The sequence below is a fragment of the Phasianus colchicus genome, chromosome 3 (genome assembly GCF_987193195.1).
Source record: "Phasianus colchicus chromosome 3, bPhaCol1.hap1.1, whole genome shotgun sequence".
NCBI classification, from domain to species: Eukaryota; Metazoa; Chordata; class Aves; order Galliformes; family Phasianidae; genus Phasianus; species Phasianus colchicus.
The window spans coordinates 16,607,651-16,634,840 of NC_143438.1; the positions used below are offsets into that span (position 1 = coordinate 16,607,651).

The 27,190-nt window shown below is 41.4% G+C and overlaps 1 protein-coding gene across 3 annotated transcripts in view; it reads right to left on the reverse strand.

The window, feature by feature from the left end:
• The window catches only part of LOC116226378 (cadherin-6), a 99,703-nt gene extending 84,500 nt beyond the window's left edge, over positions 1-15,203 (reverse strand). For 2 of the 3 annotated variants that reach the window (XM_031589244.2, XM_090137061.1), the window contains exon 1: positions 15,034-15,203. The gene's annotated coding sequence lies outside the window, so the exon portion shown is untranslated. Of the gene's footprint in view, positions 1-6,322; positions 6,860-15,033 lie in introns of those variants that run through there. The other variant, XM_090137060.1, reaches the window with a different exon arrangement.
• Positions 15,204-27,190: the final 11,987 nt, after the last annotated feature.

The following is a 27,190-nucleotide window of genomic DNA, read 5'->3' on the forward strand; positions in this document are numbered from 1 at the left end:
TTTACCAAATGAGACAAGCACGTGAACATGAAGTAAAGATGCAGAATTTCTATTGCAAGGTCTTATAAACACTCTTGCTGAATTATGTTTTTGAAATAATGTTTGCGAAAAGCTTTCGGAGAGTGTTCTGTGCTGTTCCCTCATAGCCCTCCTCCAGAGGCATTTAGCAATCCAGAGCATTGTGGAGAAAAGATAAATGCTGTATGTCTTTCTTTTTGAAAAAAGACAGAACTTTAAAGGCTGCTAAAAGGAGATATAATGGTATCATGTATAATTCTACTTAATGTAGTTTCCTCCACAAGTGTTATTCTACATTTTTTTCCTTTGACAGTATTTCTTTTAAGTGCCAGTGGCCTGCATGGCACCACAAGTGAGGCTTCTGCATGTAACCTATCCTGACCAGAAGTCAGGTCAAAATGCCAACTCTAGTGTTTTCTTGTTTGTTGTTGTTGTTGTTTGCATGTCTGATAAAGGAGAAATCCCACAAAGAATCAAAGTGTCCCTTCTGGTGTGAGCTGCTCCTACATCCTTTTCCTTCTTTGCTCAGAGTTTTTAAAGAGTTCATTTTTATGGGACTTAGGAGTTCAGCCTCCTATTTTTGGCACATCCAGACTTCTGACTTTGCAAGGAAAGGGTTTGAGCTTATAAAGAGTACTGATATTAAAGGGTATGTGAGTTGTGCCCAGATCCAAATAATCAGGAGTGCTAAAGGCTTGCATTTTCTAGGTATACACCCTGTTCTCTGCAGCAAGCATCAACCAAAAGGCTGTCTCTGTGAAAATGTTCTCCCTAACCTTGGCATCCTTTTAGTTGGGCAGAAGCCATACATAGTCCAAGTGCACCAAAGCATCCACTGCTTTGCCGTCGCAGAGGCTAGTTCGTCAGATGGTAAAGGTGATGACAGCTCTTTAAAGTTACTCAAGGTACACATGGATTTACTCCAATTAAGGACCTGGCCCAGATTCTTATTTATTGTTGTTTTTTGTTTTAATGCATTAGCAGATGGCAAATATGCACTGAACATGGCCAAACTACTGGTTTTTGAGGGCAATGACTGCATGGTATGCTAATTTGAGGCTTTATGTTTATGCAAGCTAACATGAAGGGACACATTTCAGAGTTGGGTAAAGCAGCAGAAAGACTCAAGCTGCAAAGTGCAGAGCTGGATATCAGTAACCCATTTAAAGCTGGGGTGTGGATGCAGGGGTGGGTGTGTGCTCATTCTGAAGAAATTCAGAAAACAAGGTAGGAGGAGATGTTAAGAGATCTGCTTCATACATTTCTCTCATTCATTCATGTCAAGATGAAGTCACTAGCACAACGTAATCTCAGTTCAGTATCCAAACACATTCAGTATGTGAAGGTATTTGACTTCATGGATTAGATTCAGGCCAGCTGACATTACACCACAGTCTGATATTCACGTATTTTCCTGGAAATTATGTCCCCATGATAAAATTTAAGTGCACTTGTGTGGTGGAACTTGATTAGTAATCAGCATCTGACGGTAGAGGTTTAGAGATGTGTATGAAACAAATTTCCACAGGTTTTTTTTTCCATCTGTCAGTTGTTTTGACACAAACACTGTCTGTATCTGCAAACTGTGCAGTGCTATTGCTGTGATGTAGAACAAAGTCAGCATTTCCCACAAAACTTAGTTACTGCAGAAAGTAACCCAGAATAACCATAAAGTTCCCATTGACTGAAGTTGGGCAGTTTACTGTCTAGTTCAGGCTATGCAGCAATAGAATAGAAATAAAATACAGTTTTGAACACTGTGAAGAATTACAGTTAACAAAATATATAACAAAAAGCATAGGGCTTTTTTCTTCTTTAATGGTAACAGTTCTATCTAAGAATACAGTGGAAAGATATGGGAAAACTGAGGGCAAAATTTATCCTAAAGACCACTAAGACATACTACAGCCTCCCCTGACCTCTAGTAGTGTCTTGTGAATGCTCTGTACAACTCTGTTTATTTTGTAGTTCTTTCTCTTTCTTTCAACCAAGAATTGTGATATCCTCATCTTGTACCTGATTACATGTTGTTTCTCGAGATAATATATTCTTGTGCATTACTTATCTTGCTTTTTTCATTTGATTCATTTAAGTGAACCAAGAAGTCATCTTTGTGAGTGAAAAATCACACTGACATCACCTGAAAATTCTGTACACAGAAGACTTTAAAAATCATTCTAGTTATTACAGACTGAATCATAGTATACCAGACGTTCATCTATTTTTTAATAAGTATGCTTTAATTGAAGGAAAGCATATTTAATGTGTTTATTTTACACATCTATTACAGGGTAGAGCTTACTTAGCCACTCTGTTCTAGTATAATTTGCTGCAAAGTTAGCCATATTTTGGTCAAATAGTCTTACACTCAAGACTGATTACTCTGAACATATTTTCCAGCTGGGACTCTATTAGGTTAGAGCATTGCTTTATGCAATTAGGACCTGTGGGCACTAATGTAAAACCGATAAATAATAATATGTTGTTGTAGAATAGTTTGGATAAATAATTAATCCCACAGATTAAGTATGAACTATTTGCTCATACTGTTGTGTCATTGGCCACAGAAGTCCCATGACATTGCTTCTGTTCTCTGGCTGTATGGCTGAGGATTTTTCAGTGGGAGAGAGCAGGCGAGCTGACTGCTTTCAGTTCCTGGGCATGTCTGCTGTTGATAATGTATTTATGCATTTTCTTCTGATTTCTTGGACCAGTTTTTCAGCTCATGCTTATCATAACAGCTCACTGGAAGTCAAAGGAATAAGATTTGTTTTCCTCTTTTGACTGAGAATTTGACTAGCTAAAATCTCAACCGGTACTGAAGAATAAGATAGAAACCTTGAGTGTTGCTAATCCTGAATCTAAGGGACTTATTCCTCACAGATACTGCTTAGTCCCTGATTCAGCACAATCTTTTGAGCTTTTGCTTAAATCCCACTGACAGTAATGGCCCACAAGCACACACCAAATGTTGAGTGCCATGAAAAAACATTATGATTGAAATACTCAGAGTTCTTCTAACAGTAGTTGCTTGAAATATGAATACAGCCCTACAACTGAAATTTAGTATGTAATATCCATGCATCTGAGAAATCTTCCTCTGACTGTGTTGCTCATTTTTTGCTTTGAAGAACCAGCAGTTTTCAGAGGATGGCTCTAGTATTTTAAAACTTAAAGCCCTTGAGTCTAAGACAAAAAGTAAGCTACTGATTAAAAGAAAAGCCATGGAGATGTTAAGAGTTCAGATAAAGAAATGAAAATGCTTAAATATCAGTATTTCTTTTCAGGCTTGTAATGTCTTACTGATGAAGAAAGCTCAAGAGGACAAAAATCCCATCTTCCTTGCTGTGAACCAGTGGAGCTCACAGCCGTTTATTGAGTCTTTTCCCTTAGCTCCACAGGCTATAACCACCCTATCCAAGCCTTGATGAAATGAGTGTTAAGTCCACTGAAAAGTACTAGAAATGGAAATAAACTGAGAGGGGGGAAAAAAAAAAAAAAGATATGCCATACAATTTCCTGAAGCAGCTGAACTTGGAGAAGAGAAAGTCAAGGGGAACATTAGGTCAATTTGAAAATAGAAAGATAACAGAACATATCATTGTTGTTATTTTCTATTTGAAAATAGCCTTGCCTGCAGCGGAATAAGTTCTACTCTTCTCCGCTAAGGTGTATGTGTTTGTCTTGCTTTTGTACTAATGCAAGTGAGCAAAGTTTGGCCAGCAGTGTTAACAATATCTACTTACCTCTCCTTCTACCTGCTAGCATCCTAGCAAAAAGCAGCATATAACTTTCCAGCATATAGTATCAGGATCACCTTCTGTCTTCCCTCCTAGCAGGGGGTGCCCAGCAATAACCTAATAAGCAGGATAGGGAGGCTCATTGACAAATATCACTGAGACAGATGTGACTAGTTGCACAGAGTAAATGTCAAGAAAGAAATTCCTCTCTGGGAAAGCAAGCCTCCGGCATGTATATCTGGATTTCACCCTCTAAAATAACATTAGCTGGACAACATTTAGCTCCTACGTTTGCAGATCTCAGCCTGACTCTGCCAAGTGCTGATTCCAATCCATCCCAATGGACTTCAGGGACACTGAAAAGCAACTGAGCACAGCGAGAGACAATATCCATCATTTTGCAGGATCAGACCCATCACATGATACAGAGGCCAGCGTTTCCTCTGATACATACAAAAGGACGAAGTACTCAGAGATCAATACAACAAACTGGTGCCAGCAATGTTCACATCAGCAATTTTTCTGAAGCAGCAATAGTAATAATAAAAATAATCAACAATGCAAATGTAAACCTGAGTATGGTTTCTCTTAGATGCAAATTAAGATTTAAATATAAAAATGATAGGCTTGTGCTAATCCTTCTTCAGAAGTCATAAATTATTAATCAGACCCTAGGCAGTGTTGTTTAATACCAACTTTAATAAAATAGCTGCCTGAAGCAGAAAGACAGTTGGGATCCTGACTCCAAAACTTTGGTAGCCTCATCCACATTTTTGTAGCCTGAGGCTCTTACACTACCATTGATACCAACTCCTTTGAAATATGCTCATTTTTTAGGCTGCTAAATTATTAAACACCTTATTAGTAGAAAGATTAGATGGAAGAAAAGTCATCTCTGTATGACGGAAAATGGATTGGAAGAGGAAGAAAAAATTGAAGGAATATTTACATAAAAGATACAGCTCTGTTGTTGATATACAGAGGTAATCCATAATCCATAATTCATTTAAGAAATGAACCCATCAAATGACATCACAATGCATGACAAATTGCTACTGTTGAGCTATCCTATGATAAATTACATAAAATCATTCTTGTCAGAGTAAAACCTGTTTGTGAAAGCAATGTCACTAAAAGGTTATTTTCCCCGTTGTTCCATTGGATCTGTCTATCACACGCAATGTTTTGCATTTCATCACACACCTTCACAGGGAGGGGTTGTGAAAGTTTCTTGTACAGGATAAATACAAAGCGTACCAAATTAAAACTGTTCTGAAAATTGCAAGAAAGAGGAAAGGCAGAAGAAGGAGGAACATTCCTTCTTTATCCCTTATCAATACATGTCAGTAAGATGAGCAGATATTTTGACAAAAATAAAAGCAAAAATCAGTCATTTCCTTAAGTGAAATGCCTTTTCCTTGTATGTCCAGAGCAGCTTGTTAGCATGCTAATTGTTTAGTTTAATATGCAATACAGAGCACACTTGCTACTTTGAAGTGCTTATTCATGATGTCATGGATATTAGTGTATATTTCTTAATTACACAACAGGACAATCTTTTCCCCCTCCAACCTACCCTTTCTGTTGCTCTGATTGGTTTCTTTAACTAGCCAGAATAATCATTTTGCCACACAGAAGAAGATAAGGAAAAAAATTGTAAACAATTTTAAAAGCCATTTTAATTTAATAACAAATTGGGAGCTGTACTTTGTGTTAAATTAGCACTGCAAGCCTCATATCAATTCAAGGCAAGGTTCCTTGTTCGTTACTGCTTAATTAATCAGTCCTGCTTCCATCTAAATGAAAAGTTTTCTCTCTCTCACTATCATCTCTAATATCTCATTTCAGGCTGCACATCAAGCTAATCTTGCTTACATTAGCAACTTATTTCTAATGGCTCAGCTCGGTTATTTACAATAATTCATCCTATCCCAACTTACAGATGAATTCTGCTTGATCTCTGCTCCATTCAGTCAGTCCAAGTCCATGGTACACCAGCAGGTGCAGAGCAAGCTCATCCACCCCCGTGACACAGCATGTGAGGACAGAAACCTATTTCTTACACAATGATGTCTACTGAACTTTTGGCTTCCTGATGTGTCTTGTCTTCCCAGAGGCAATGTACAAAGAGCTGGGCAAAGGATCATTCTGTTATAAAACAACAGATGAGCATGAAACAGTCCAATAGAAAAAGAAATATGTAAGGGACAGAGAAAATACGAAGTTGGGTGGTGCCTGAAAACATTTCACCCTTACACAGCATCCTATAAATAAAGCTGGAATCAAGATGATTCCTGCACTATCATCAGTGGTGTATATAAAACAACAAGCCTTCCACAGTGCCACCTTCAAAGGAAATGAAGAACTTTAAGCACTGGCTGGCTGAGTATCTCCCCTATGTGCTCACCTCACCATTCACAGAGCTGAAAACCGCTTGCCACAGCCATAATATTCCACCTTCTGTCACTGCCATAGCCAAGTAGATGAAGTCTGGGACTTAACAAAAGTTAACAAAACCCCCATTATTTGGGATTGTGCTGACCTGGCCCAAGACAACCACTTACTGAAGCTGTGATCTCTGGTAGCCATCCAGCCTACGTGCCCACCGTTCCAGGTTTGGCCTCCAGAAGGAAGATTTTCATGTGCCTGCCCAGGTCAAGGGGACTGCTGGAATCTCCCTCCCTCATCAGGCAGCATCACTGCCGCAGCAGCTCCGTTCCCTGTGACCTGGAGCCGTGGAGAAAAGTAACAGATACTGGCCGGGGCAAGGGCTCGAAACTGAATCTGCATCTGAAGGCCTGCACCACGTGAAGGCAGGTTTTGATGCCAGTTTGGCCAAAGATAAATACCTCTGTAATAAACACAAAATATGCTTAATTAAACAAGCCATTTCAAGTGGACAAAAGCTGTCCCCAAGTAACCCCAGTATTTACTTTCACTCCTCCAAGATTCAGGATGGTATTTCAACAGGAAGGAAGAACGTGCAGTATATCTTAACCTAGATTTGTGACAACCAGCTTCTGACCTCACATTTACCAGCCTGGTTGAAATTACAACCTGTTGCTAAGGAAAACTATCATACCTTAAAGTAACTGTGATATCAAATAGCTTTGAGATATCTGACAAACGGATTGCAGGAGATTAATGAGGAGCAGTTTTAGAAATCCTGTAAAAGGCAGCTTAAAATGCTAAAATATGATAATACATTTCACTTAATAACAATATAAACTCTATGTTGAGAAAAGAAGGAGCCTCTTTTTTTATTTTATTTTTTTTTTTTTAAGGGGAAGACAAATCCTTTCTACAGATCAGAGTGCACTGTTCTGTTTCTGATGGGAAGCACTGCTCTGAAAAGCACTGAATTTCAAAAGCTGCTTGAGATTAGATTGTCTGTGGAATTGTGCTGATGGCTGTAAATATTAATAAATAAGATACAGTGGGCCAGCACTTTCCCCTCAGATTAGCATGCACTGCTTTTACCTTGAGAACAGACCTGAAGACATAAGCACCTAAAGGAATGGTTTGAGCTAAGAGTTGCCCTTAGAGGTGCAGCACTCCTGCGATGCTTTGGCTTCCCTGCACTGCAGCCCCTGCAACTGCTCCCAGCTGCTGATGGAAGCAGAGGCACAGCGGGGAATGCAACTGCATACTGTGCAAATGAGCCAGGACTCCATTATACTAAAGGGGATTCAAAGGGAAATTGTGACCATTCCTTACTTGGTTGTTTCCATCCCTACTTTTCTTAGTCTACTGCTTAGAAACACCAAATATACAAATTTTTGGAGGTCACTTTTTGGTCAGCTTGGAGTTAGCTGTAAACACTGCATTATAAGATCCTGACATCCTGATCCAGGAAAGCACTTAAGTATCAAAACAATCTTGTGGACTTTGGTGCAGTGTATTTCTCTGTTTAAAAGTAAACATCTTTAACAACTTTCTGCTCTGGGACCAGGTATGATTAAGCAGAGAGAGAGGAGAACGCTGCTTTGTTTATAGCAGAAATAACTTGGCAATTATCAGCAGTGAGAAGGGAAATACAGTAGCAAGACATCCATATTGTTTAGACTTAAATGGAGTTTAGATGAAATACAGAGTTTTATAAAACTGGTTGGCACAGCATGGATCGCTTAAAGGGATGTGGCTGGTGGACTTAAAAGTTGCTTCTGCATCTTTTTCCCTTTCAGCAGTGACAGCTAAATTGAGCACCAATTTCACAAAAGGAATTTGCTCCCTGAAAGGGATTCTAGCTCTCTATATTCCTGCTCTGTGATCTCCCAGAGCACTTTTCGTACTGTGAAAATGAGGAAATAGGCTCTCTTGCATCCTTACCGCAGTCACTCAGTTTGTGAGGCCAGCTCTAAAAACATTAGAGCACAGTGGTTTGGACTTGGACCTAGCCCCACCATATAATTTGCAAATTCAATGCAATGTTAGAGTTTTTTTTCTTAATGTTTTCCTGATTCTCTTTCTTTCTTTACACCAGAATTGATATCCGTGACAGGGATATCGTGTATGCCATGTCCTTACTCAAGAAATTTTTCTTTGGCTCACCTTTGTAGTTATGCACTAGGAATGCTGCTTCTTAGATGTTTACAAAACAGGGGTGCTTTGAAATGGATTCCTGTAGGGATGGAGGTGAACAAGAGTGTGGAGAGTGACCTCTTGCTGCCCCAAGCCACGGGCAGCAGTATGCAGAACTAGCAACCTTTTCTGAGACTTCTTTATCCCCTTTTCTCCTGCAGGCGTAAGTATGTGGAAATGGACAAGGCAGGGAACTGTGAAGAATCTCCATGGCTGCTTCAACTAGGCCAACACTGAGAGGAAGGTCATCTCTACCTTGCTTAGGGACGGCTCAGATTACTGTCCCTTGAGAATGAAATATTCAGTCTTAGCCTGGACTGCTCTGGATCTATCCAGCCTCACTCCTCCCCTCCACACAGAACATGACTGAACAAACAGGCAAAAGACATCCAGAAAGTCCTTTGGGAAGTGACTGTCAAAGCAGCTGCAAGGAGTCCTTGAGAAGAATAATTGTCTTTCTTCTGGATGAAAAAAAAGAAGACCCAAATCTGATTTTTTTCCATCCATTCTTTGATCAGCTCCAACAACTGGAGCAAGCAGCAGAGATGCAGGAGGCTTGGCTGCAAGCAGTCCACGCTGTAGGTCCTAGTTCAGCATCCCTGCTGTGCTGCCGATCCCTGATTGACCTTGGGCAAGTCACACATCTCCATTGTGATCTGCTTCCCCCCTCTACAAAACGAGGCAAAACACAGAGGCCAGTTTCACTGGAGTCTACATAGTGAAGAAATATTTTAGAAACGATGGAATACTTAACAGATTTTGAATGAACGCCCCACACAGATCAATGATACCTTGTCTCCTATGTGAAGCAAGACCACCAAATGTCCACGCAGCATCTCATAATGATTGATATTTTTGTGACATGATACTAGGAGCTATTTCACTTTCTTTTTACCTGTGAAGATGCTTTTGTCAAATAATGATTGCCAGACTAATGACACCCTAAAGTTACAAAGGCACAAGGCACTCAAAAGATAATTAATTCAGTGAGGAAGCTGTTTTCACCTAAATGCTTAGGGCAAAACGTAAAGCAACTGTGCTTTTAATTGTTATTTTTGTTAATGCAGTAGAACTAGGAGAAAGAGGGAGGAAGACATGTGGATTTTCTTTTAAGTAAAAAGGCTTTCCCTTGGCAAGAGCATAGATGCCAAGACCAGTCCTCATGCTCCTTGTTGCCAGCACCCAGCAGGGACACACGGACACGTTTGGTTCTCCCACCACCAGACCAACCCATGTGCAGAACAGACTTGGAGTCCAGTCACCTTCAAGAACCCAACACAGGGTTACCACCAAAGTCTAGTCCCACTAAAGCAGAGCCAGATGCTAACAATTGTGTTGATAAAGTAGTCTTTGTGCTTACTGGAACGACTGGCTGACAATGGAGATGCAGCAGTTAAGGATAAAGTGGATCTGCCTCACACCCAGGTGAGCATGCACCTGCAGTACCTGGAGAAATTTGACTCATGTTTAATTTCAGTGCTAATTTCCAATTCCTGCTGACCCTTCTCCTGGGTGCTCCTGCTCTAGTTCTGCCATTAGACACAGAAGCGGGAATGCTGGAAAGAAACACTACCTATTATCTCTCAGGCAACTGTAAACATTACAGCAAGATAATAGAATTAGTTTAACTGAGAGGAATTAAGGTACCCAGATAGCACAGGACCGATGCCATTCATAAAGTGATCTCTGTGTACTGCGGTATGTCATTAGAGAAGAGCTGTGGGGATGCAATGGATATTTATGTTGCAAATCAAATCTAATAGTAATATTCTGACTATAACAAAGCACTTTTTGAATATATAGGTATATGCATATCCTGGAAGGGTAGGCTAATCAATCCATAAAATATCTGCCCACAATGCCAGAATGAAGCCATGACTGAGCAGGTTACTTAAAACGCAGCAAGGCTGGCACCGTTCCTGAATGCGACCAGATGGAAATGTATATGCTCTTTGTGTTGTGTGCTTGGCATAAGGGACAGCATGAGGAGAGTATCCTGGGGCTAGGTGTGAAGAAAGATGGAGCAGTACCAGGGTGAGGGTGGATGTTTCAGCACAGTTTCAGGTGCTTTGGCACTATTACAGTGAAGAAATCACTGCATTGCTTCCAGCTTCTTTTTAGAGCTCCAGCCCTGTAACCCAGGGAGGACACCACTCAAAAGAGTCCTGAACTACATTTATCCTAATTTCTTCAGGGAATGTTCCTGTTAACAAACAAAAGCATAAATACAAATCTCCACAATATTTGTTTGGGCCTTTCAATGCCAAGCAAACAACCAGGAAAATAAATAAAGCCAGAGAAGATGTTGGCAGCCAGCCACACCTGGATTAAGTACAGGGGATGGTCATGGGTACGAGGTGAGACAGTGCTCCCTTTTCTGGGGAGGGGAAGCTACTGGTGAGTGACCAGGATCAGGACACACAGCAGTGCCTGTAGAAGCTCAGGAACTCAATGCTAGATGGACCCCTGGTAGATATTGGACAATCCTTTGGGGAGGATGAGAGAAGGTGTTGAGATGGGATGTGCCACAAGAAGACCCCAAATGGATGTGAAGAGAAGCACTCAAAAAAAAAAAAAAACAAAAAAAAAAACCAACACCTAAACTTAGAAAATGCTTTTATGCAGCATTTCCTCCATCTAGCTCTCCTGCAGCATCACTCACAATACAAACAAAGAGGATGACTTTTTCAGTCACTTCCCTGCTTAGTGTAAGACTGCTGGTGTTTTGCATTTATTATGTATTCTTCAAGGGTGTCTTTAAACCTCAAACAGGGACTAATAATCTGCCCTGTACCTTTTGTTAAGCAAATAAAGACAGATAGCAGCTGAGTTTAATTACACAAAACATCCCTTCTATATCTCCTCTTTCTCCATCCCGAATGAAGCAAGCTGAGATGCCATAAGATCTTTCTCCTCAGAGTGCCTAATTTCTCCAGACCCCTTGGAAGGGCTGCCATGACTAAGCAAGCAGCAGAGCAAACCAGCAGCTGCTGACGTTTTTTGTTTTGTTTTTTGTTTTTTTTTTTTTAATCTCCACTAGTGCACATTTAGGCATTTATACTGCAACTTGAACCCTGCACTGAGTCTGCAGAAATGCCTGGGTTCGGCAGCATATAGAACTTCACGTGCAGAATGGTGGCTCGCTTCAGAGGTTTCTGTTGGAGAGGACCTGAATTTGGCCCCAGTGGCATTGAGGATAATGACATTTGTCTGCCTTGTTTCTGAGCATTTGGAACCAAAGTAATTACTTAGGAAAAAAGAAAAAAAAAAAAAAAAGAGAGAGAAGAAAAGAAAAAAGAAGCAACCCCCCCAATGACTCAAAGCCTTCCAAGAAAGCAGAACAACGCATGCAGCTTGCAGTATCTTTAAAGGGTTAATTAAGAAGTCTCCCTGACACTCAGCTCCCAGCACAGGGCCCCTCCGCGGCACTTCCCACACGGGCACGATAATCAAAAGATACTGAAAACCAATTCTGCTTTATTCTGGTGTAATTGCAACAGAGCCACCAGAGGAATTGCAACCATTACGCGGGATGAGGCACCATCGCGGTGGGGCCTGCTGCTTCCAGCAGATTCTACCCACTCATTTTTATAGATTTCAGCTACCTTTCATTTTTGTAATTAGCCAGCATTTCCAAGGAGATCCATAAGCAATTTCCTCCTCATCTTGAGCCATAATGCTACAAGATCACACTAGCAGCTAAGCATAGCTTAAAAGTAGTCAACAAAGGGCAGAAGGCACAGTAAAAAGTTAAGCTGGAGACCGATCCCACCATATAACCATGGATAAATGTCAGTGCCCTCTACATCTGCATGACTACTGCAGAGAGCACAGGCATCCACTGGAAAACCCAACAGCGATTCCTTCCAAACCCCCAAATATTGCAGAGATCTGCTAACATCAAGTAGATTGGTACGCTGCAGTCTTCAGTCAAAGCAAAATTTCTGGAGCAGATGTGAGGGGAGAGTGCGCTTGGGGGGGGGTCCTGCTCAGGAACTCAACATGCCTTGGGCAGCGCACTGAGCACAGCAGCGCAGGCAGGACTGCAGCCGGGGAGCACAGCCAGAACTTCCATCAAGTTTACAGCAGTTTCAAGATCTTCAGCAGAAAGGAGGAAAAAAACACAACGTTTTTTTAATGCATGTGTTTTGCTTTCAAGGAAGTCTCTCAACTAAATATTTTTGAAACAGCAGATGGCAAAACGCAAACTTTCCGAAAGGAGAAGCTGCATTGAGAGGCAGGTTACCGCCTGCATGGGAATGCTATGCAAGGGAGGGAGAGAGCAAAGAGCCAGAAGTTATAATACATATTTCTGTCTGAACAACTTGGCTGGAAAATGACGACCATAGCTACATATAGCTGGCATGGCGATATGTAGGAGCTTTGAATCGGTGTGAAAGCTAAAATACCTAGAGAGACTAATAAGTCCCCATGGGGACCCCAGTTTGCTAGGTCCTTGGATGGCTGCAAAGGATAATTGCAGACAACTACAACAGGACTGAATCAATGCCACTTTCCCTGGGAAAAATAAATAAATAAATGAGCATTGCTGCCTCTGATTATGCTGCTCTGAAAAGACCGGCTGCCTGCCTCCTCCACCTCCCCCACCTCAAAAGTTAACTGCAAGCCACTAGAAATATGTCCAGAAAGATTATAGTGCAGCTGAAAGCCAGAAGCACATGAGATTATATATTTACCGGTGCTGTGTCAGATAACATCTGAAAAGAGAAAAGAGCAGAGGAAAAAGGGATTCAGCCCTGCAGTCTTTATTAGCATGTTTGGGCTGTTTAAAGGAGCTATCCAATTGTGCTGTTGCTGCCAGGCCTCTAAAACTGTATATATCCATGGTAAAGGAATCTACAGAAGCCTCCAAGCTCAACCCGACTCTCTTGTGACATGCAAACTTATTGCCTTCAAATAAGAATTAGAAAGAAAGAAACAAATAGGGATGCACCATTACCCATAGCATTATATTGCTCAAGAACAGATGTTAATCAATTTTATGGAATGGTTTAAGTAATATGCAAGCACTTTTGCACAGAACTGACTGCATAATAGAGATTTCAGCCCAGCAAATACATGAGATAAGCCTTTATCTTGACAGGGAGAGTTATGTCTATTTTGATTAAAACCAAAGAGGTCTGCGCACTCAAGCAGTTTTATTCCCTTGGAATTACGTTATTTCCAGGGCGCTATTACACATGGGTACAATGACAAAAGGAAATGAAAATAACCTTGCTCTCATTGTACTGCCCTCCTTGTGCATGTATCTATGCACAGAGCCCATGAAGTACACGTGTGGATGCATGTACTACTCTTGCCAAGTCCTGGACTAACAGCAGCAGCCATCCAATCCTCTCTATTCCAGCTGTGCTTGAAGAGCTGTCACTTTGGAGAAAGGATTGACCTTATACTAGGTGAGTAAATTCTGCTACACAATCTCCCCATGCAGTGCTATCAGAACTTTAAAATCTCACGTCATACAGAAGTGCAAGGAAAAAGATGCCCCATCTTCTCGATTTGTACAAAAGTAACTTCTGTGCTGGGAGTAATTTTGGTCATTAAACTTCTTGATCCTTGAATGTCATCAGGAGTTATTTAGGTGACCATCCATTTGCACTTACAAAGTACTGCATTTAACTCTCCATAAAATATGGATTTTATTGCAGCAGTGACAAGACTTTTCTCCCTGGCCACTGACCTCTACCACTATTGCTTATCTCTTGACTCAACCTTCTGCATAAGAATACATATATAGTCTATATCCCATGTATCGGTTTGCATGCATGTGCATGTAGGTGTTCTATACATGTGAATATATAAATAGTTCAATCTATCTGACATAAAAAGTATGCTACCAGCTCCTTAGAAACATTGACAACAACCAAATTCAACACTTTTTTTTTTTTTTTCCTGCAATTATCCAACTTTTCTTCTGCAAAATGCCTGTACGCCTACCCCCTTTCTTCCCCCACCTCCACCACTCCCCAACCTCTTCCTTCCCCAGATGAAGCCTTTCACATTTGCCAATCCCGGCAGCATCCCCAGGTCCGTCCCCCCCCCCCCCTTTGCCCCTTCTTTGCGCCGGGGGAGTGCTCATCTCAGTGCTGCTCTGCATCCAGCTCTGCACTTTGCCTTTTGCTTGTGATCTGAAGGGCTTTACCCTGTATCCATTTCACTGAGACTAGGTAGCGCCAAGAAGCCAACGCAGGGTTTTTTGTTTTTTGTTTTTAATGAAAAAGAAAAAAAAGAAGAAGAAAACAACCTTGGCTCTTATCATGCTTCTCCTTTTCCATCATCATCATCATTCTTGTTATTATTATTAATACTTTTCTAACCACACGCGACCCCTCCACCCGCCTTCACCTCTTCCCTCGCCCCCAGCGCTTTGCTGCCCATCACAGCCCTCAGCCCAGCGCCGCATCCTTTCCCCGACTCAGCGCACGCGAGCGCGGCTCCCGCAGCCCCCGGGGGACGAAACCCGGCGCAGCCGCGGAGCCCCCGCCAGACAGCCGCCAACTTTGCGAAGAAGTGATGGACACCCCTCCCTCCCCCACACGCAGTTGCATTCCCAATGAGCGCAGTAAAAAAAATAATAATACATTAATTAAAAGAAAAAAAAAAGAAGAAAGGGAAGGCGGCCGCCTCCGGAGGGCCAAAGCTCGATGCCCGGGGCGCGCAGCCCGGCTCTTACCGGCTCGCAGGGCCGAGCTGGGATGGGTGGCGACGGCTCCCGGCCCCTGCTGCCCGCTCTCAGCCTCCCCGCCGCTCACTGGGGCTGCCGCTCGACCGGCAGCACTTTTTAACTCCCGCATGCAGGCAGCCCGAGCCGAGGGGGCTCTCTATCTGATTGGTTTCCATTCAGTGCTCCTGATTAATAAAAAAAAAAAAAAAAAAAAAAAAAAAAGAGAGAGAGAGAGAGAGAGAGGGAGAAGGAGGGGGAGGGAAAAAAAAAAAAAAAAAGCCAAACTCCTCCCTCGCTGCCTGCCTCCCCGGTAGGCGCACACTCGCACACACTTACACCCAGCCGCGCACACGCACGCTGGGCGATGCGGCTGCGGAGCCGCCGGAGCTGCCGCACTGGGGCCGGGAGGTGCGCAGCGGGCTGGCAGCGGTGTGCGAGCGATGAGGCGGTCGGGGCTGTGCCGCCGACTCCCCCGTCCACCCGAGGGCTGCTCCGTGCGTGAGGTGGTGGCTTCGTAGTGAGAGTGAAAAGCAGAATGGAATGGGGGCGGGGGGTAAGAAGGAGAGAGAGGCGCACCGCTTGTTCGCGTCGTGCGGTTTCTCATCCCGGGAGCCGCTCGTAAGTCCTTCTGCCTGGCAGCGGAGATGCTCGCCTGCTCTTTTCCCACTCTTGCTGGGAACTTCCCGGACTTGATGAATCAAGGATGGCAGTGAATTATTAATGGAGACGCACCTCGCGGAGGTGATCGCACGTGGTGGTCTCTATGTGAATGGGAAGCACGGGGGGAGGGCTGCCCAGTGCCTCCTTCGCTCGCGGCCCCCATCCCGAGATGCGCGCTTTCTTGCAAAAAGCGGAGATCTCGGCTCCTCTGAGGGACTGTGCAGCCCCTCTGCGCACACGCACGCTGCACCCCCAGCCCTCGGCAAGGCTTTAAATGTTTTAATCTGAAGATAAAATGGCAAAGAGAAAATCGCATACCAGTTTAGTATTTACCTGAGAAGAGTCCGCTGCAGCTGAGCTGCACAGCGTCCCCTTAAGATTCGTGGCCGATGTTGCAGGAAGCGCAGCTTTCTGCTGTTTTCCCCTCACCATTTCTCCACAGCCTTACATTTGACCTTTATGATGTGCTTTTTTCCCTCGCTAGTTAATCGTAAGCCTTCATTTCTCCCTCTTCTTTTTCCCACCCCCTTATCCAGCTCTCACAATTGCTGCTTGCTGAATGTCTTAAGGATGGCTCTGTGCTGGCTCTCAGCCACCTTTGTGTCCTCCCCTTCCTGGACCATCTCAAGGCTTTCAGTGTAATTTAAACACTCCGAGCATCAGAAGTTCAGGTAACTGTCTTGCTGCTTGCACTGTAATTCCTGAGGTGCTGCAGCACCATCTCCACAGCACAGCTGTTATCCCTGACACTGGGTCCGGGCTCCTTAAAGCAGCCTCCAAGCTATTCCCTACAGTCGCTGTGTTGACAGAGTCCTTCCTCAGCACAAAATCAGACTTGTAAGGGCTCTGCATGATGACTACAAAAGCCAAAGCTGCGTAAAGAGGCTGGATCCTGCCTTCTGTATTCTTAGGGGCTCAACTTATGCCACTTAGGTAGCCATGCACTTCTCCAGATGTTTTGGTCTTTCCACACAGCTGGTTTATTTCAGCACACAGATCATTCTGATTGCTCTTCTTTGAACTTCCTCTAGTTCCCTCATTATGATTTTTTTTGGCATTGATGGCTCAGGAGCTCGGTGAGCATTTGCAGACTATTCCCAGGAGTCCCTTCTGGACACAGTCCTTCTCTCCCTCATGACAGACCACATTTGCAGGCTCCCTTTTTCCCTGCCATATTGCATTGTCAACATTTGATTCACTGTCCACTCTGACTCCAAGGTCTCCTTGGGCATTATTCATTCCTGGATGTGTCTCATTATAGTTAGCCTTAATAAGGCTGCTTTAGGCTTTTATTTTCTTTTTGTTCTTTCTCTCAGAACAGGGCTATTTATATCCTATTTGGACTTCTGTATTTTTTTCAAGAAGGAAAGATTAATACAAGGTCTGTTGTATTCTCCACAGAGTGTGCTGGTTTTGTCGTTGTTGTTTTTTTAAATATATCTTCTCATTAATGATATGAATTTGTTGGTGACTGTTTTAAATCTATAACAGTATGAAGAAGACTTGTTTTCATTTTTGAGAGACATTGTCAAGGTGATGCCCTCCCTCTTCGACCCTCCTCTGTTGGCAGCTATAATGACATTAGAATTCCCAGACCAGATCAGGCCATTAGCCCATGAAGTGTCCAGTAGCTGACACATGAGCTGAGAGCAATGCTCAACTTGGCTTATGAAAATTAATCAAAATCAGCAGTGGCTGAAATGTACTGTCCTGTCATGAAGTAGAGAATTTAAGAAGATTGAAAGGAGGACTGAATGTTTATGAGTGTAACAGAGAGCGGTTAGAGTTGTTACACTTAATACAAACAAATAGAACTCTGGAAACTCTATAAAACCTTTTTTTTTCCAGCTCCTGAACCAATCTAATAATTGAAAATCAGAGTACATACTCAGTGTAAAACATGCAATCTCAAACCTATCTTGTTTATGGCTGTTTGTGAAGCAACTATTCCTGCCCATGGATAGACACAACTTTGAGTTAGCCAGAATGAAGATCCAAAGTGGCAACTTCTGCCTCTACAGTCTCTATGGAATGACCAAACACTACAGGCTGAGGCCAAAATGTCCACGAATCTCAGCCATCAGCACAAAAAATCAAAATGCAGCATGGTCTAAGAGTGTGTGATGTATTTGTCTAGGCTATTCCACAGGAATCATGTTTCCAAAAAGAGGAAGAGTTCTTTGTAGGGTTTAAGGACTAAGAAGAAACTTCCTGAAGCTGATGAAAAGCCACCTACAGTTCATGAGCAACTGCAGTATCTATGAAACAATCTGAATGTCTCACTTTGTCAATTCTCACATGAATCAGACACTTCAGAATTTTCACAGCCCTTTTTATTTCCAAAAAATGTGTAGGGATCTTTTTTGACTTTCCAAAGGAGAAACCTCAGTCTAGCAGAACTTCTCACCCTTTTCAGGTGTTTGGTTGTTGGTTCTAGGAGAAAAAAAATAATCCCCTCCAAAGTAAAGGTACAATATCATTTCACTGCAAGAGAAGGGGAGAAAATTGTGTTAACTTATCAGCTTAAAATTTTTGAGGTAGAATAAACTATTAACTTAGTATCACGTCATTACTGGTGCTATACATGGTCACCATGAAAATCTTTAAAAATCTACATTTTAACACTTCTGACCTTCTGTGTTAATGAGTTCCACAGGTGAACCATATGGTGCATAGCTTTGTCCTTTTCTGTTTGTTTGTTTTACAGCTTTTTAATTTCAGAATCTTATCTTAAGGATCAAGAAGATAATGAGCTTCTATGTAGCCTAAACCATATATTTTTTTCATTTTTTCTTAGTACTAGATTTTTTCCCATCCAAGGTTGAATGCTGCATATTCTCTAAGTCTATAAATTCAGTTCTGTAGATCAATGTGCAACAATCAAAGATTAGCCAGACAGCTGTAAGAAGCCAAGATAAGATGTTGTCATTTACTATTCCTCAATCTAAACTTGCTTCTCACAGCACTGAACCTGACGCTGTCTATGTTTCTATTCCTAATCCACTGCAAATACAAAGGAAGCAGATAAACTTCAGTCTCTTTCCGATCCTCTCCTGTTCATACCTGTGGTCTGCTGGACCACTGGCAAAGTGATGGTGGTTTGCAGGATGTATCCCAGGGATGGCTCACAACTCCCTGTTGCATATTTGCTTTCCTTCTCTGAATAGTTTCATTCTTAGTTGACATCCTTCTTGCAATCAAGCTCACAAAACAGAATAAAAAGGTTATTTCAGCAACTCTAAATTCTTCATTCTAATTGGAGTTTGTAATATTTTTTACCTCCTTCAAGAAGTATTGAAGTAGATGATTACTTGATTTGTGGCTTGTGAGGAAGTAATCCTTCCTATGCCACCAATACTTTATGGTGAAAGGGCTTCAAATTGGAAGGCATAAAAGAACAAAGAAGCCACATCTTCATCAACTCTTGCCGTTTTCATGAAAGTATTATGAAATCCACCTGCTTCCTCATAGCTTGCTCTCTGAACCTCTCAGCTGCTTCCCAAATAATACACTCAAAACTCCAAGTTCTTTTGGTTCCCAAAGTGTCATGGCTTCTCGAGCACCTGCCTTTTCTAATTTCAGTAGTGAAAGTCAGGAAATAACAGTAATTAGGAAATTATAACATTTTTGGTTTCTCCTTGAAAAGAGTTACTTCTTTGGTTTCTTCTCTTAATAACCTGGAATTTCTGGTTGAAGTTTTAATTTTAGATGAGAATTTATTTTAAACCATGTTCTGGAAATCCAATTTTCTACCATGCTAGCTATTTCTTTGCTACTCTGTACACCTCTGAACTGTTCGAACTAGCATCTTTTATTCTTGAAGAAATGACAATTTCTTCCAAACTGAATAATCCTGGCCACCATGGACCTCCCTTAGTGTTTTCTCTGTTGTCTAGTCTATTACTTTTTTGTCTACGGATGGTAAAAACAATCTCTATTTCAGTGAAACTCATACTGAAATAGATATTTTCAAAGCTGTCACACACCTCTGAATTTCTTCTCTCTCCTAATTCCAGTGGTACTGAAATATCACAAGAACAGCTGTTGTTATGTTTTTTATGGAGTTGGTAATTACAGAATAGTGTTGTGAATAATCTAAAGAATGAAAGATATATTTCATATACATATAATTTAGGTGTGTTCAGCTGCACCAGACCTTTGATCTTCAGGTCTCAGCCTTCTCTCATTGCAAAAACTACAAGGGGACTCTGCTGTTAAGCATGACAGTAAGGAGTTATTCACCTCTGCATTACCAACCTGACTGATCATTCCTGACAGAAGCATAAAAATGTGAGCATAGACAAACAAGATGTGTAAATAGCAGCTAATGCCTTGGGAGTTTCATTGCCTCAACAGGTTATAACTTCTGTAATCATCACTCCCACAAGCAGTTAGTATTTCTACTTGCCATAGAAGAGATCTGAAAGGAGAGAAACATCTTCTATTCAAAACATGATGGCAATAAACACATCACAACCTCTATGGTCATTGAAACCAAAATCTCTCATGATTAGGGTAAGTGAGGAACCCACACACTTGGGCTAGTGATGAATGGAAAATCAAGAGTACATTTCTTCAGCTGAGCAGTTTATACACAGTGGGATCAGTTTGTGACCAAATTTCACTGTAGGTCATTTGGGAACACTCTGGATGTTGATGTCTTCCCTGTGACTGATGAAAAATGTTATCAGTGGTCCTCTGATGTTGCTGCTGGAGGAGGTGTTAATCATAGGCACTAGTCAGAATTTGTTGTTACTTCTTTCCACATGTGATGACAGTGCAGTAAAGTTAGAAGCCAGTGCTTTTTGCCAGCTCTGTCAAAATTTTGGGTGCTTTGGGAGTATTTTACAAAATGCACATAAGTATTTTTAAAGAAATGCTTCATTTTCTGAAAAAAAAAAAAACAAACCCAAAACAACTCAACCCTTAGTTTAATCTGTTGTGGAACTCACAGACTTCTTCTGCAGGGCAGCATTTGCTATCAATGTGCTCTACTTGGGCTATGAATACTATTATTTGTGCGAAGCTCACATTCTTGGCAGTCCTTTGTCTGTTTATATCCATCAATTCACTCCTCTTGTAGGGGTCAAACCTGTGTAAGTTACCATGATTTAACCAGTTTCTCCTCACTGCCAGAGCTGCAGTTATGCTGTTTGTACTCTCAGATGGCAGAGAACACCAAGTAACATGATTTTGTCATTCCTGTTCACTCTGGACTAAGCTAAAAAGAATTATTTTCCATTTGCTCCTGACTAAGTGTGCCTGTATGAGCAGAGACTGTGCTTTAGCTGATGTAGGCTAGTTGCTGTGCAATAATAACTTGCATGTGAGTCTGACATGAACATACTTTGTATTTTAATAACCTCTGGAGAATTCACTGTCTTTGCAATCTGTTCTTGCACAGCACCTAGCACAATGGGATAAAAAGCACTAAAAATGTGATGCAAATAATTAATACATCAAAATCCTGGTGCATTCACTCACAGACTTTCTGGCCCGAAGGATTTGTCACCTAAATAGAGCTGAAAGGCAAATGCTGAAAAGGAAAATGGAGAGGTGAAGTGAGTTAAGCTTCACACTGCAGGTCAATTTAGATCTGGGGATGAAATCCAAACTTCATTCCTGTTCCACTCCAGCTCACACCAGTGTCTTATCCTCTTATCCACAGTGCCCTGCCACATCTGGTTCCAACCTAAGGTTTCAGTGCAGGCATATCTTTCTCACTTTTCAGATACATAATGCTGAGAACCACAGGTCACTCCTTCTCCCTAGCACATCAATTCCTCTTTCTCAGGAGTATGACTTATTCCAAATCTTCATCTCTCCTGATAATACTGCTGATATGTGTGTACGAGGTTAATTCATCCACACAAGCAATACCTGTTTGGAGTAGTTTTCTAACAAATTGTGTTTTTCATTCCCCCATCTCCTCTACTTTTTGATTCATATAGCCTTGTGTGATTGCAGTGATCTTAGAGGTTACATCAAGGCTGAATTCTGCACTACACACCTTAGGCTAAAGTTCTACATCCACATTACATTTTTTCTTCACAAAATAGTTGATGTCATTTTTCTCTCTTCTATCTGGGGTCTAATTACTCCTACCTCTGCCCCAATTCATGTATCTCCAGACTTCTGTCACCAAAACCACCCGTGGGATGTACTGTATTATCAGTCACCGAGACTGGAAACCTAACTTTGGCTATGGTCATTTTTTATTTAAATCATTTGAGTACTCTGAGTTCCACTGAGTACAGTGGAAAATCTGAGGAAATCATGAACAATTGCATGTATATACCTGCACATATGCATGCTCATATACATTTATATGTATATACATGTGGATGTGTGGGTGAGAAGAGGTTGGGGAACCTCTTAAATGAGTATTTCACTGTAGAAAATGTAACATCAAATAACACATTAAATGATACATTCACTTTTTTTTTGGAAAAAATCATATAGCAGCATAGTAATGAAAATGATGAAAAGACTCCAGCACATTTGTGAAAGATATTTCTCTGGAATAGCTAGCTATATATAGAATTTACAAAATAAGCCAGAGTTCTGTAGTAGCATTTACTTGAGCTAATCAGCAGATATGCTGCTCCCCTCCCTACTTGCCGAGTGATACTGCCATCCCAGAGAAAAGAAACACCCTTTACACTGCAGTTTCCCGGGTCTTGTGCATGACACTTTATATAAGTGATGTAACTTGGTGTTCCCAATCTTTGGCTGAAGGCAAAGAGCTAACAGAACTCTTAACGATGAAATATATGTGGGCTATCTTATTATTCTCCACAAAACATATTTCTTCTGCTTCCTTCTTTTTTGAAATTCTTCTTATCTCCTTCCTTACAAGAGCCTTCATCTGAAGAGTGGAAATTGCAGCTCCTTGTGCTTGGCTCGTAGCTAAGTGGACTAGACATTGGAGACCTCTTTGTGATCCCAGTTTTTGGAGTCCAGTGATCAGAATACTGTAATAAATTTCTTGTCTCTACCTCTTCTAAGTGTAAAAGTTGCTTCTGTAAGTGGGAGATGCTAATCTGAGTCTCAATCTTAAGAAGACAGGAGTATTTTGAATTTAAGTGGATGTCTGCATTTCAGATGAAGGTGAGATTGCAGCAGAAAGACTAGGAATGCCTGTGCTGTGTTTTTAAATAAATATGCTTTCCCTTGGAAGCAGCAGCCTTTTCAAAATTGCCAGCTTATTTGGTCCCTTGTTTGTTGCCTGCACCCCATCCTCCTAACCCTTCAGTGCTGCACACGCAGTTGCCCACTCATCCGGGGTCCTCTTTTCCCCAAGCCCTGTTCCTTTTAGGGAACTTGTAAAAACCAGGAGCCAAACTCTTGGCAGGATATTTTATGATTCCTTTCATTCAGAGTTGCACAACTACACCTATGGGCAACATTTGGAGTACAGCCCCTAAGGACATTGGCAACTCACTGCCAGTTGCCATGAAGTCAAACAAAAATATTGAGACTGCAATAATACAGCTGGCTTCCTAGCCTGGTATTAGTATAATTTTGGGTCTTTTCTCCTTAGAAGAAGAGAAACATTTGCTCTGCAGTAAAGGATTTGCAGTTGGAAAGGGAAGCAGCAACCTTTTATTCTGCATTTAATGAGAATAGTCCCCACTAGAAAAGAGCATATTGTCAGGACCTTTTTTATTTGCTTTCTCAATTAGTAGCAAACTGTGATAGTAATTCACAGGAGAGTTAACACTCTGCTTTCTGCATTTCACTGTCTCTTCTGCATGTAGCTATTTTAGGAATTCCAATGCTGCATGATATACCTAGTTACTGTTAATAGGTACTGTACCGGAAGGAGAGAGCTAAACATCCTCAAGCTGATCTTCCTAATCTCTTATTCAGTGGACCTTCTAGCAGCGCGGGAAACCTTTTAGCAGGAATTAGAGCGATGCGAGTGGGTTTTTGTAAGAACAGGACACATATAGTTGAGTGAAAATAAGTAGACTAACAAGCACCCATGGTAAAGCAGAGTAAGGCAGCAGCTGCTCTTGGATTCCTGGCAAGGATGAGCTGTTCACACTCAGGGGATGATAAGTTTATCTGTGACTAAAATGTTGGTTTATTGACTGGGATTGTAGCTCTGCAAGTTAATTAGAAACAGGCTGAACTTTGGGCACTTGAGTAGTCCCCCAAGGCTGGGATGACTGTTTGCATCTTTGAGTTGGATGTTGAGATGCTTTGCAGTAAGCCCCCTGCGAACTGTGGAGGGTTAAAAAATCCTGTTTACATGTTCTCCTTGAATCGGGTGAAGAAATATTTCCTGAACCCACAGGCTTTTTTTCACACTTGAAATACTGTATAGCCCATTTGAATATTTTTGTAGTGCTTAACATTAGCATCTCTCACACAGTTTACATTACTTTGACTTATGGAGGTCCCACTGTGGAGGATTTGGAAAAACTGAAGTTCTGTATTAGTAAGCCCGTGACAGAAAAAGAGGCAATTATCTTTTACTTTAAAAGCTCCAAAGTGTAATTCTTGCAATTAATTCCTACAAGGTTCAGAGAGTCTAGGCTGGATTTGGTTTGCAGTAGATATTTATATTCTCCTTGGAGCAGCTATATATTTATATATAAGAATACTGATTTCAATAACAGTCTTCTACTTAAACTTGCAGGTCGCTAAACTAGATAGAGCCTATGGGGCATCTGATGTACATTAGTGAACTGTTGCTAAAAGTCTAGCTGAGTATCTGACGCTATGCTTTAAAATATGTTTCTTGGCATGTCTTTGACTCAAAAGAAAAAAAAAAAACAGGAAGAAAAAGCTTATAAAGTTCTTTCTTTCTAGAATTAATTCCCTTTTTCTGTGGTCTCCCAAATGACTTGTATGTATTAGCTGAACTACACGATAGGGAAAATATCCAACAACTATTCGGAGATATAAAAACAACCTAGTACAGCACACGCTTGATAGAAACTTCATCCACAGGAACTTCTGGGGTGGGGCATTAAGAGAGAGCTATAATTTATAATTGGCTACTGTTCATATGAAAAAAAAAAAAAAAAAAAAGAAGAGAAATTCTGAGTTTAAAAGGAACTTCAAAATGTAAACCTGTCAGAGCCTCTGCATTGTGTTTGCTTTGCTCAGTACATTAACATCTCTAGCAAAGCTTATGCTATTTTGAGTGATGGAGGTCCTACTGTGTAGGACTGAGGAAAAAAAAAATTAAAGTTCTGTATTAGAGAGCATGTGACTGGAGAAAAAGGCAATTATCTCTTTCTTTAAGAGCTACAAAGTACAGTGGTGTTGGCTTCTGACAAGAGTAAACTAGATGTGCACAGCTTAAAGGCAAACTGAGGATGTGCAGATGAAAAGTTCAGCCCTCTCTTCCTTCCCCCCTCCTTTCCTTACTCACCCTTATGATCTCTTTGCTACAGTTTGAGAGAAAATCTGGGACACTTGTTTCTTTTATTTCTTCCAGATTGTTATTTTATCTTCATTTTTGGTAGAGCAGTAATGATATCCAGTGGCTGCTTAGATGAATCACTGATATATATTCCTTAGGGATATTCCAGAAAAATGCATCCCGGCCAGGACTTATTTCCAAAGTCACAGCATGATTCTGAAACCTATACAGTCTGCCAACTGTAATCAGCTCCTATCACTGGTCAGGTTTCCGTTATTTCTTTCTTGATGCTCTTCTTCAACCTTTCTATTTTCTCCACCTCTAGCAGCAATTAAAGACTGCAATGACTTTCTTATGTGTGTTAGGAGGAGAGAACACACGCAGGAGCCTTCTCTTACCTTTGCATTTTATCTCCAGAATGTTACTGCTTTTTTTCTGCCTTTGCACTCACTAGTTTATGCTTCTTTGGTTCAGGATTTAGGAAATTCTTCTATTTCTTTTCTTGGGAGCTTCACAAGAGGAAAATTGACCATGGATTTCTCTTCTTTGAAACCTGTGAGAAATAAAGGAATAATCAATAGAAAAAGAGAGGTTCAGGAATATTATAGTGAGGAGACAGGTGAGCTCTCTTCAGATATCCAAAACCTTGAAATGAAAAAATGACATGTACAAGGATTTTACATCAATTAAGGAGGTGAATGCTGCTGCTGTGTTCAGTAGTTGCTTCTCAAAGTGCAAAGGAATCTCTCTAAAGTGCAGGCTGTGTCATGAACTGAGCTAAGAGCTAAAAGGGGCTGCCCTGATGTTTCTGAGACACTCAGCCGAATTTGGCCCCTGCTGGTAGCCACCAGCACTGTCTTGCAATTGGGAACAAACCCTAGCAAATGCCATGCCAGGCACGTCACAAAATCTTCCTGCAAAATCTCTGAGCTGAGGCATTCCCTTTTATGGGAAAGTTGCTCTCCTGGCACAGCTTTTAGAGTGGCAGAGAATATCAGCTCTCCCTCTCCAAGAAGCCCTTTCCCGTTGACATCTACCAGTTGCAACAGCAGCCTATTAGAAACAGCCAGTTGCCACTTTCACTCTGTGGGCAAATTGCTAAAGAAAAGCACTATTAGAGCCAGCCAAAAATCCTCTCCCCAACTTGCATGACAATTTACCTATTACTGCAGAGATACCAAGAGCTCCTACAGATGAATTTATGTGATACGGAGTGCGTGCTGCCAGCTTTCCCCGTGCATCCTGCAGGCAGAGCAGGGCACTGTACTGACCCCACCACCCTGTCTCCAGCTCTCTGGCAACTCCTCCCTGTCAGAGTTGATAAATATGGTGTATATTTGCAGCATCTCTCTCTGAGGTATAAGCATCTTCCGAACAGTGCTCTGTCACACTGGCATTCCTTACTGCACAGACTCTGTCTTAAAATAGGCTGAGCAGGATAAGAGATGTTTGTTTACATTAAAACAAAAGCTCTAGATGGAGCAAATTAATCTTGTGGTATTTAATTTGTGATTCATGCTCGTCTATGACTCTTCCCACTTTTTTGCAATTAAAACAGCCTGTGACTGCACATAAATATTTAGCCTAGTTAGATTTGGGTGCCAAACTTCTCCTGCTTTTCAGTGCTATTTGGGTGTTAAACTGTTCTTTCATCCTTTTGAAGGGAACCCCAGGATTCCAGATTTTTTTCTTTGTGCCTGATTTTTGTGTTATGAGAATCCAGTAAATATTGTACAATTCTCCCACTAGTACTGCAATTACAACTCTGTGTGATCTTGGCACTCCTTAGCAAGAAAGCCACACTCACAAACATAGAATTTTTAGCAGATCCTAGCTAACTAGCATATTTGCAGGGTACCTTGTCATGATCAAAAGCTAGTGTTATCATCTCTGTAGGAAAGCCCCAGTGAGGTCACATTGCATTTCCCCTGCTGAGGATTTTCTCTCTCATATCTTCTGCTTGGGGCTACAAAGACTGGAAGCTGGGTGTTCAGTGTCCCAAAGAATTAGCCATAACACCAGGCTAAAAAGTAGTTATTTCTGCTTATTCTAATAAATTTTTGTTTTGTTCGTCATCCTTTCAGCAAAGGAATTGTTTCTCTTATTTTTCTTATTAGATCTCAAATT